Below are 12,178 nucleotides of genomic sequence, written 5' to 3' on the forward strand. Positions count from 1 at the left end.
GCAGGTCCTGGTGTGAATGTGTTTTTTCATCCTTATGTTTATGAGAAACATGAGCCTGATGTGTCCTAGAGATTTCTTCAATGTTTGGGCATATATTTGAAAGGTAAACTCTCATTTCCTCATCAATACATTGAAGAATTTCTCTCTTTTTACTCTTAATTGTGTTGAGGGTAGAAAATCCTAATTCACATACATAGGATATTGAAAATTATAGTAAAACATTCAAAGCTTTTTTAGATATTGCCACATATTCTTCTTTTATAGAAATACAAAAGGCTTCAAAAGACAATTCCTAGCCCTGGCCAGTTGGCTCAGTGGTAGAGCGTCGGCCTGGCGTGCAGGGGTCCCGGGTTCGATTCCCGGCCAGGACACACAGGAGAAGCACCCATCTGCTTCTCCACCCTTCCCCCTCTCCTTCCTCTCTGTCTCTCTCTTCCCCTCCCACAGCCAAGGCTCCACTGGAGCAAAAGTTGGCCCCGGGCGCTGAGGATGGCTCTGTGGCCTCTGCCTCAGGTGCTAGAATGGCTCTGGTTGTGACAGAGCGACGTCCCAGATGGGCAGAGCATCGCCCCCTGGTGAGCGTGCCGGGTGGATCCTGGGTGGGCGCATGCAGGAGTCTGTCTGACTGCCTCCCCATTTCCAACTTCAGAAAAATACAAAAAAAAAAAAAAAAAAAAGACAATTCCTTATGTTTAATCATCAATCCACTATCAGTGGATATAGCTGCCAGTTCTTCTTCTGTTAATGTTAAACCAAAATCACTTGAAGCTTCCATGAATGGGTTTCTAATCCAATTGTATTATTCAATGTTAAGTGATGAAAAATGGTATAAATTAAGTTCTGCCTGTCAGCCTTCAAGTCCTATTTTATTTACTCTTAACTTTTGCTCACTTCCAGAATCGGATTCTTCAATATCACACTTCTATCCATTTTATTTGGGTGTATTTATCTAAAAATAATATAATGATTTGTTAATAATAAATATAATGGTGTGTTAACAAAAAGAGCAGTGTTTCCGTAATGAAATGGTATAATAGAGTAACTATATTTATTTTTACATCTGGGCACATGCCGCGAACCAGCACAGCTAGTAATTCCAGGTCCCGAGTGGGAATGGTACGGAATTAAGAAAATATGGGGTCGGGAGGGCCCTGTAATTGCTGCTGGCGCACCCCAAAAACTTCATCTTGCTTTATTTATAGGGCAAAGTGGGTCATTAGCAAATCAATGAGATCTTTGATCATGTTTTCAAGGAAACCCAAGAATTTTACCAAGTGCAGAAAACCCCCACCATACGTATCATCTTAACTTTACACCAAACAAAGAATAGAAGAAACTTGCCTCCAATCTTTCCGGGGAACATGGGGGGTAGTGTAAACAATCCAGCACCACAGCTTAACAGCCTTTTGCAACCTAATCAGGCAAGTGAGGTGGGGGGTTGGCCAGACTGTCAGCTTACAGCCAATTCCCCACACCTCTGTCCCCCAAACATCTAAACTCCAAAAACCCTGTTGGTTTTTTGGTCCCCAACAGGCACATGTTTCTCTGGAATACCATAGGGCACACCTGGAAATCTGGTGCACACTTTGAGAACCACTCCCTTAGATGGTCCCCAAAATGTCAATTTATGGGCCCTGGCTGGTTGGCTCAGTGGTAGAGCATCGGCCTGGTGTGTGGAGGTCCTGGGTTAGATTCCTGGTGAGGGCACACAGGAGAGGTAGCTATCTGCTTCTCCACTGCTCCCCCTCTCCTTTCTCTCTCTTCCTCTCCCACAGCCAAGGCTCCATTGGAGCAAAGTTGACCCGGGTGCTGAGGATGGCTCCATAGCCTCCACCTCAGGCACTAGAATGGCTCTGGTTGCAACAGAACAATGCCCCAGATGGGCAGAGCATCGCCCCCTAGTGGACTTCCCAGGTGGATCCTGGTTGGGCACATGTGGGAGTCTGTATCTCTTCCTCCCTGTTTCTCACTTCAAAATATATATATATATATATTATATATATATATATATATATATATATATATATATATATATATACAGTGTACACAATGAAAAATGTCAATCCATGAATTTATTTAAAATGTTATACCCTCAGGCATCAAGCAGAAGCAAATATAACCCCTCTAAAGAGGAATGTACTCTCTTTCTAGTCCCAAAATAATTCCTATAATTACTTTTCCAATATTAAAATTAGCAGTCCACAATAATTAAGCCTACAAGAAAAGGAACACCAAATGGGAATCAACAGAAACAAAAGAAGAACAGATGCGCACCTGAGAGGACTTCAGATTTGGAATCATCAGATGGAGACTATAAACTGGCCGTGCTATTATAAATAAAAGATAAGCTTAAAGGTATTTTGAGAAATGGAAACTATAAAAAATGGCCTAGCATAATTGAGAGGGAGAAAGATATTACTAGATATGGAAAGAAAACCCCACCTACTTACACATACACACACTAAAAGACAATCCAAAATTAAAAAAACAACAACAAACAATGGATGGAACAGCAGATTAGATTCAGTTCAAGAGATATTAGTGAGCTGGAAATTAGGTCAGAAGAAGTTTTTCAGAACATTGCACAGAGATGAAGAGATGGAAAATACGAAAGAGAAGCTAAGAGACTTGGAGGGTACACTAAGAAATTCTAACTTGTCTAATCAAAGTTCCAGAAGGAAAAGTGTTGGGCAAACAAATTTGTAAAGTTGGTTAGGTTTGCTTGTTTGTATTTTGCATTGGCGCGGGGCAGTGCCATGTGTGTTTACTATGGAAGGCTGTGGATGCTTGCCCTCAGGGTGGCAGATTGCAAATTGCAGATTGCCTTCCTGCTTGGGAGGGGCCGTTGCTTACTATTGTTTGCTGGGGAAGGGATTCCCCCCCCCCCCCAGCCTGTTTTGCTGGAGAGTCTGAGGGGGACAGTGCTGAGGGGCTTGGAAGCCCTGAGATTTCGGCCCAGCTGTTTGGCTGGGGAGTGCTGAGGCTGGTGGGGGCCTGTGAATCTGGTTGAGTCCCAAGGGAGAAGGGGAAGCAGTCCTCCCTGCCTATTTGCTTGTCTGCTGTTACTAGACTTTAATAAATGGAGTGGCCCACCATTTTCAGGCTCCACAGTTCCTTTACCATCTACCTGAATCCAATGAGAACCTGCTTGGCCATGGCGGCAACCACTGGCCTTACTAGAGGAGAGAGAGAATGGGGCAAAAGTAAAAGCATATATGGGGAGCTGATATTCCAAAAAGGCATGAGCCTGCCTGTGTTCTCTCAGAGGCTGACAAGTGAACAGTTCATTTCAGTAGAGTATAATGAGCGCTAAGAACATGTTACACAAAGAATATTTTGGGAGCAGAAAAGGGGATTTTACCCAACCTGGGAGCTTGAGGAAAACTTTATAAAGAAGATGTCTGTATCAGTTATCTAGTGCTATTGAACAAGTTGCCCCTAAACATATTGACTTAGAGGAACATCTGTCATACATTTTGTTCACAATCTGCAAGTTTGGCAGAATTTATTTGACAAGAACAGCAGCTTGTTTGTGCCACATAGTATGAGCTGAGGCTGCTGGACTGGGGGGGGGGGGGGGTGGAAGACCTGCGTTCAAGGTGGCCACTCCCATGGCTAGCAAGTTGGCGATGGTGGAGGATATGGCCTGGGGACCATTTTCTTTCCATGGACTGTTTGAGTTTCCTCATGACCTGCTGGCTGGATTCTGAGGGTGAAAATCCCCAAAGAACCAGGTGGAAGCTGTTTCACTTTTATTATCTAGCCTTAGAAGTCACAGATTGTTACTTCTGTTATGCTACTGCCCACTCAGATGCAAGGGGAAGGAACATGGTCCCCAGTCCTTGATGAAAAGTATATCAAAGTTACTTTGTAATAAGAGAATATAGAATGGGAGATATTTTGCTGTCATTTTCGGAAGATACCATATGCCACAGTCTGCCCTCTGGACACAATACTTGATGTCCTCTCATATGCGGATTACACCCAGTTCTTCCTTCAGGATCCACAAACATCAGCCCATTACAGCATGAGCTTCACGTCTAGGTTCAGGTGGGCATGAATCTCGTGGTGCAGTTCTTACGAGACAGGTCCATTGCTCGCCGCAGTGATGACCTGTGAACTACAGGGACAATTTATCCATCTCCTCCTACACACCCAACATATAATAGTGGAACAAGCATAGGAAAGCCACAATGGACATTCTTATGAAAACACAGGGTAAACAAGGCCCACAGCAATCACAGCCTGGGGCAATTATTAATCTAATCAAACACAGTTCCTTGATTAAGGGTCAGTCCTGTGGCATAGGAATTGGTCTGGGGCTCCTGGTTCCAGCCTCTGAGTCATTCTTCCCTTTCCATAAAAAGTCACCCACTTTTACAGCTGAGGGTCTTGGTCACCTGCTTTCCGCCTGTACAATTTGAGAGGTCAGAAGACCTCTTTTCACTGTGTACTATCTCTGTTCCTTCCAGGTTAAGCTGATACTTCTTTTAAAACTTTGTAGAGTTTTTATGTTCCAATTTCTGTTACACTCCATTGGACAAAAGCTTGTATTCCAAATAAGCTCTTCTGAATATCGGGCGACTTCTGTGAGACAGTGCCCTTGAGATGCTTAAATCCTATTCTGGAACAGGAGGATCTGTGAGGCATGCCCTGAAATATCCTTAAAGGGTCTTTTTGTTTGCCTTATGGTTTCTCTGTGGCTCCACCTGCGGTCTTGCTCGGGTGCTAATGAATGATCTTGCCATCCCACCGAGATTTGATCACTGGCCTTCATAATCTGAGAACTTTTTTTGCCCTTTGGAGCAGCTGGAAAAAAGAAACCAGTTTTGTTTTGATACCCAGAAATTCCTGGCTCCTTTGAATTTAGCAGGCCATTCTTCAGTTCTCTATGCATTTATTTTTTCTTCTTCTCTGTATCATTCCAATTTTAGTGTATGTGCTGCCGGAGTGAGCACCACCTTTTTTTCTCTGTATTTTATCATAGGCAGCCAGAGGAAGTTAAGTTACACTGCAGATATTTCTGCCTGCATATCTCCTTAGCCAGATCATGGGGTTCATTTGGTCTGTTCTCTGTTTTCCGCATTACTGCAGATGTCAATGTTGCCAAACTCCCCACTGCTACATGACAAATGAATCCTTGCTTTTAGTTTCTAATTACATTGACTGCCCTTTAAGCCTTTACTAACAGCTTTCTCGTAGCTCTTTGGGCTTCCACAGCGCCTCTCCTAGAGGCAATTGAGCTTCTCACAGTCACCCACTTCGAGGGCTTCCAGCTTCTGCCTGCTGCCCAGTCACCAAGTGAATGCCACTAGCTCTCGATTCTTGTGTGGCAGCCCCCCATTTCTAAGTATCAGAACCTATTCTGGTTATTGAGGTGGTTATTCTGGTTATTACATAACCAACCACCTCAACGCTTCAGTGCGTTAACACAACGGTCATTTATTTTGCTTATCAATCTGCAATTTGGAGAGGGCTCGGCAGGGATAGCTTCTTTCTGCCCCAAGTGATATCAACGGGGCAACTTCACTAGGAGCTGGAGGATCCATTCTCAAGGTCAGTCTTTATTCATATGGCTGGCATGGCCTACTTGGACTTCCTCATGATATGTGATGGGATTCTAAGAGCAAGCACCCTTAGGGAAGGAGGCAGCGTTCTGTTTCTTTTTATGACAGCCTCAGAAGGCAACATCACTTCCATGGTAGTCAAGAGGCTGCCTTTAAGTGGGGAATTGAATCTTTCCACCCCTTTATGGAAAAGTGTTGCTAAAGTTACATTATAGGAAAATATTCTTGCAGCCATATTTGAAAAATAAAGAACCCCATGATACTTGAGTTGTTTGTTGTTGTTGTTTCTTAAGTGGGATAAGAATTAATTTGCATGGATGTACGATTACCCCCAATTATATGCAGTCATTGGGATTCAGTATTTTAAAAAAAGCCAGTTTGCTCAACCGACCTAGGCTTAATTTGTAATTGTGGGTCATTTTTGTACTTTGAGCTGTGATTGTGAATTCTAGGGATGAGGGAATCCTGTTTTAAAATAGAAGAAATATTCTTTTTAATGCTGTAGGAATAGGGATGAGTACAAGTCAGAGCAGTTTCTGTTCCAGTTGTCTGTGGAACCTTGTGTGGAACTCCACAGCATTTGTCTCCACGAGCACCACAGCAGGGTGAAGGGAGCATCGACATAGCTGTCTGCTGGTGGCATGGGAAAACAGTTTATGTCTTTTTTCTCTCTTGATTCCATTAGCCTATAGCTTGTCTTGCATGGACCCAATTACTTCCAAGCCTCTCACTCAGTTATGCCTCGTCCCTAGTTTTTTCTTCTACCCTCAGCGCCAACTAAGCTGATGAACTAGGGAAGTTATTGACCTCTCTTGGTGTTACTGATGTTTCTCCTTTGTTACTAAGTCCTTTATTGACTAAAAATAGGACTTTGAAATATGGAGACATCTCTTGATGCACCTGAGTCTTTTAAAGGCACTCCCATTGAACTGGGAGGGTAACTACCCTACAGTTTCTCCTCCACTCAGTATATACTTACTGAGTGCCTCTTGTGTTCCTGACATTGTGCTACATGTTGCAGAAGGAACAGAAAGGACAAGTCTTGATATTTAGGAGCTTAGAATGTGTTAAAATTAATGTTAATAAGTGCAATGAGAGAGGTAAGTGTAAGGTGTTTCGGAAGGATAGGAGAGTGTGAGTAAAGCTTATCTGGGAGGAGCTGCCTGATCTGAGCATCAAAGAAGGAAGAGTGGGGTGGATGGACAGGAGTTGAATGGCTCTCCAGGCGAGGGAACAGTGTGTCTCATGGAAGACCATAATGCATTCAGAGACTATACCCGACATCGCATGGCTAGAGCATAGAATGCTCTTAGGGAAAATGCATAACAGAACAAGAAGTGACATGCAGGCAGAAATTTGGGTTTTACCTGACAGCAGGCGAGAACCACTGACAAACTCTAAGCGGGGATGTGACATGATAGGTTTTTGTTTTAGAATGATCACTCTAGAAGCACTGTGGAGAATAGATTGGACAGAGATGAGGCTAGAGGCAGGAAGATTAATGAGGAAATCAATGTGTGTTCTCAGCAAGAAATGATGGTGGCCAGGACCAGCGCAGCACCAGCCAGAGAGGAAAGGGGGCGCAAAGCTGAGAGCAAAGCTCCTCCCTTCCCTCCTTCGGGATCCAGCATTTGGGAAATAAGTAGCCAAGAGAACTAAAAATATATATCTTAGGGGATATATTTTATACTTTTTGGTTAACTGTGTTGGATAATAGGGCTTAGGTTTACAAATAAAATGGAGATTTCTACACACACAGGAACTGCATTCTGAAGCTTCTGGGGAGAGAATGAGGAAAGAGAGAGAAGGGGGGACAGAGAGAGATATAATGAAGAAGTGATCAGGTTGTTAGAGGGACTATTATGGATGAATTGTGCCTCCTGCTCCTTCTTTGAGAATTGTAACTCCTAGTACCTCAGAATGTGACCTTATTTGAAGAATTTGGAGATAGGATCTTTATAATCATGTTAGAGTTGTTAGATGAGACCCAATGCAGCATGACTGGTGTTCGTATAAGAAGGGGGAAATTTGTACACAGGAGATATGCAGAGAAGAAAGATGGAGTGGACAGATACAGGGATAAGATGGCCAGTGACAAGCCAAGGAGGGAGCCTAGACCCGCGACTTCTGTCACAGCCTCAGAAGCAGCCAACCCTGTTAAAACCTTGATTTCAGACCACAGTTTCCAGAACTGTGAGATAATAAACTTCTGTTGTTTAAGATACCCAGTTAGTAATACAGCAGCTCTAGGGAACGACTGTGGGGACCAAAACTAAACGCACAAACTCAAGCCTCCCTAGAAGGGAGGGGTGAGTGAGGATGCCTGGGCTGGTGAGGACAGATTACGCCTGGCCTGCTCATCTCAGAGGCTGAGCCACTTGAGAGTCTCAGTTGCAACTGGTAGTGCCATTCATAGATACAGAACATGAAGTTTCTCAGAAAAATCAGTTAAGTATGCACGTGAGTTACCTTTCTGTGGGCTCTCCTGTTTGTTAACTAGATGAGCTAGTTCAAAATATATCTCATCCTGACTACAAGAAAAAATAGTCAGCATATACACTGGTTTAATTTAAACAACTTATTGGTAAATCTGTATACAACAAAATTTTGCAATCCAACCAGAAAATGAGGGACACTCTTCCCAAGGAGTATATTAACTAATGCCTCAATGATGACAGATTTCACGTGGAGTAAAGAATGATATTGCTCCAGCACTAGGCTCATTAAATAAGGAACAGCAGAAGTCCAGTACTTCTTGGCTAATTTGTTGTCTGAGACTCATGTTTCTGCAGTCAATGTTGAATCATATTTTTTTCCCTTATTATATCAGGAAAAAGAACCGTATATAATCCTAGCGGTGACCTAGTCGCATAAATGAATGAATAATTAAATAAGTGAATGAATGAATGAATATTATCTTTAAAAGAAAATAGCTGCAATGGCAGAAAAATCCCTTTTGAAATAGTCAGATGCCATCAAATATAATGTTTTCTTATCTGCCTATTTAATTTTAATCTTCACAGGGGAATTTTTCCATTTTATGGTAACTAGGCAACCTGTTATTTTGAATCACTTAGTGCAGGCTTTGCACACTATGGATGCTCAATAAATCCATTTTTGATTAATGAGCAATTTACAACAACACCAGTGAAGACTGTTTCCAATCTTGTTGGAAGAAAATAGATGATCTCTGATTTAAAAAAAACAAACAACACAATTATAGTTCCATGCCAGGATAGTGAGTATCTTGGTTGCCTCTATTTAGTTTGCTAATGTGCTTGCTGGTGGTGGTCAACCCAAAATGAAAAAGACATTTGGTAAATAATTCTCCACACCCCACCGCACTTCCCCCAATATCCTGACGTAGATAGTTGTGATGGTGATTTTGTAACCTTTTTATACCAAAATAATTTTTGAAATGGTGAAGCTTTTTGAACTCTAATGCCAAAATTCTGAAATTAAAGGAATTTAGACTGGACCAGGACTAATGTTTATCTCTGCTTAGCAAGTGGGTAATGTCAACATAATTTCTGTGGGTGTGTTTAACTCATTTAGAGAGCAAATATTTTTAAGCCCCTTGGAATCATTCTTTTACATACAAATACTGGCCTTGCTGATAAGAACCATTTTTATCAAACAGCAGCTATTTATTTGGCATTTATTTTATGCTCAGTGCTGTCTTAGTCATTTATTAAAGCAGGCTGTACTTGGTAAATTTGTAATCCAATGTTAGTTTATAGACGGGCAAAGAGAGGAGCTTAGGCAGCAGTAATGACAGTGAAATTCTGGTCAGTTTACCTTTTCAGCCATGTGGGTAGTTTACCAATTTGAAAATGTAATCATCTAAGTTTGTTCAAATTGGTGGAATCTGGCTATATGTGGAAAACAACATCCTAAACAAAAAGAATTATACTCTTTTCCCCTTAGATCAATTTTACTCATATAAATTTATGAATAATGAATTGTAGAATAGTATTTCTAAAAACAAAGCAAACTCATTAAAGTGATTATGTCGAGGATATAGGCTGCTTATGATGTCATTTACAGTATCCTGTGGAACAGAGCTTCTCCTACAATGTCAGACTGTATAATCAAGAGGTCAGCATTCATTCATTCATAAATTCATGCTCACAAAGTTCAAGCAGGCCCTCTACTTTCTCTCCTTTATTCTCCTCACATCTCAGATACTTTCTCCTACCTTGTCTCTCACTCTCAGCATCTGTCTCATAGTTTAATTAATAAGGGAAATTGAAGACATCAGATGGAGCTTTGTTACTATCCTCCATGACAGCTGACATTTTTCTGCAAGTTCTAAATACTGGGAGTTCCCCAAGGCTCAAAGTCCTCCCTATTCTTTTTACTTTTCTCTCTTTCTAAGTGATTTCACCCACAGTATGGCTTCTGTTACAATCAGCATGCTAAGTACTATACTCCTAAATCCTATCTCCAGTCCTGACCATTTCTCTCAACTCCAGGCTAATCCAGTCTTCATTTCATCTATCCATATATTCATTTATTTATCCATCCATCCATTCATCTGTCCACCCACCTATCCATCCATCTGTCATCTGTCCATTTGTCCATCCATCCATCCGACCCCTACTGAATATTTGAAACCTGTATGTCTCAAAAGCACCGCAATCCTAACATATCTAAAACTAATGATATAATCACTCACCTGACTTCAGAAACCTGGGTGTTCATTGGTTGCTTCTTATATGTGTCTTTACCTGGGTTTGAACCCCCAACCTTGGTTTACGGGGATGGCGTTCTAACCAACTGAGATACCCGGCCAGGGTCTGGATTATTCTAATAAAATATTAATTGTCCTATTTGCCTTCTTTGAATTTATTATTTATGTTGCAGCCAAAGTAATCTTAAAAATCACAAATCTGAATGTGTCACTCCTCTGATTAAAAACTTCTAGTGACTTGTTATTTTGTCATTGTTCTTTTAAAAAATGGCCCAAATCTGTAATAAGGTTCAAAAGGCACTGAATGATGTGCCTTTTTTTTTTTTTCATATTTAGCCTCATTTCTCACCAGTCTTCACCTTTCCAACAGGCACTCTTTACTCCTTAGCTCCTTTTAGTTCTTTAATAGGGCCAAGCCCCTTCCTGCCTGTGGCCTTTAGATGCCAGAATAAATGCCTGTTCCTACTGTCCTCTTTCTGGTCTTTTCCCCAAGTAGTGTAACATGCATTCTTCCTTGGGGAACCCCACTGTGTGGGCACTCATATACCATGCCCCGTGTAAGGATATGGATGGGTACTCATGTTTTCTACTTTTTAAGCACCTTCTACTTTTCTTTATTTATTTTGATTAAATTATATAGTTGTTTTGGGGTTCTTTTATTATCTTTCTGTTTTTTGTCTTGTAGAGCACAGAATCTTGCCTGTTTGTTTATCTTTGTAACCATAGCTTCTAGCAAAATCACTGCCACATGAAAGGTACTCAATACATATTACTGAAAAAATAATAATAGCTAATGTTATTAAATACTTTATGCATATTAACTTATTTAACCTTCAACTATTTATGAAGCAGCTAATATTGTCATTCTTATTTACAGATAAGGGAGAAAAGTCAGAGAAAGGTTCAGAGCTTGCTAAAAACTGGCAACACTGAAATTTGAATATGACAATATTTGGCTTTAGAGGCCATATTCTTAACCACATTCATAATTCATGAATTAATTTAATTGCATAAGCATGCAGTTTTGAGATTTTTTAAAAATGTGACAGGATAAATCTTGAATTTTTTTCCTTTCAAACAAAATAGGAAGAGTTGGAACCTTGTTTAGTGGTTTGTGATAAATCTTCATTGTGCCTGTCCATCTTTGGAGTGATCCTGGGGGGTGGTCTCATCAATCTAAAGTAGGCAGATGGATTGGAGACAACCCAAAAGTCAGTACAAGTGAATGGCTAACTAATAATGATACATCCAAAGGTTAGAATCACCTATACTCATTAAAAATAACATTTTCAAATTATACCTAATTATTCATATTTTCATAATGGCATATAGTTACCCCCTCCATAAATATGTGTTGAATGATATAAATTTAGTTGAAAAATAATATTATGTGTATATATGAAAAAAAAAGCTAGAAAGATATATTAATAGTACTACCTTTGGATGCTGGGATTACCTGTAATATTTTTTCATAATTTTTTTGTTTTGTCCAAATTTTCTACAGTTAACACGTATTTCTTTTATAATTAGGATATAATTAAAAACAACTTAGTCAAAATGGTTTATATCTAAATATTGTTAAGTATGTAATTGATTTTCTTATTTGAAGAAAGTCTAATAGACCAAACATAGATACTATCTATAAAATACTGATACTTCTTCTATAATAACCTTAATCTATTAAAAATACAGGTTTTTAACTTCTATTTTTTGCTCATACTTAAGAATATTTTAACTTAGATTATCTTGTTTGGTGTACTGGTTGAACACTTGGCAAGAGTTATTCTCAATGCTCCTGAAAGAGGCAATGCTATTATAGCTCATGGGAATATACAGTTTGTAATTTTAGTCTATTCCAGAGATTAAGCTGTTATTTCATGGATTTGTTAATGCTGTTCTGTTTAGCAGTTGCTACATA

General features: G+C 40.3%; 1 protein-coding gene across 5 annotated transcripts in view; it reads left to right on the forward strand.

Annotated features, from left to right (window-relative positions):
- ANKS1B (ankyrin repeat and sterile alpha motif domain containing 1B) overlaps window positions 1-12,178 on the forward strand; it is a 1,043,795-nt gene that overhangs the window by 379,528 nt on the left and 652,089 nt on the right. The window lies entirely within an intron of this gene.

Source organism: Saccopteryx leptura, chromosome 1 (assembly GCF_036850995.1).
Source record: "Saccopteryx leptura isolate mSacLep1 chromosome 1, mSacLep1_pri_phased_curated, whole genome shotgun sequence".
Lineage (NCBI taxonomy): Eukaryota > Metazoa > Chordata > Mammalia > Chiroptera > Emballonuridae > Saccopteryx > Saccopteryx leptura.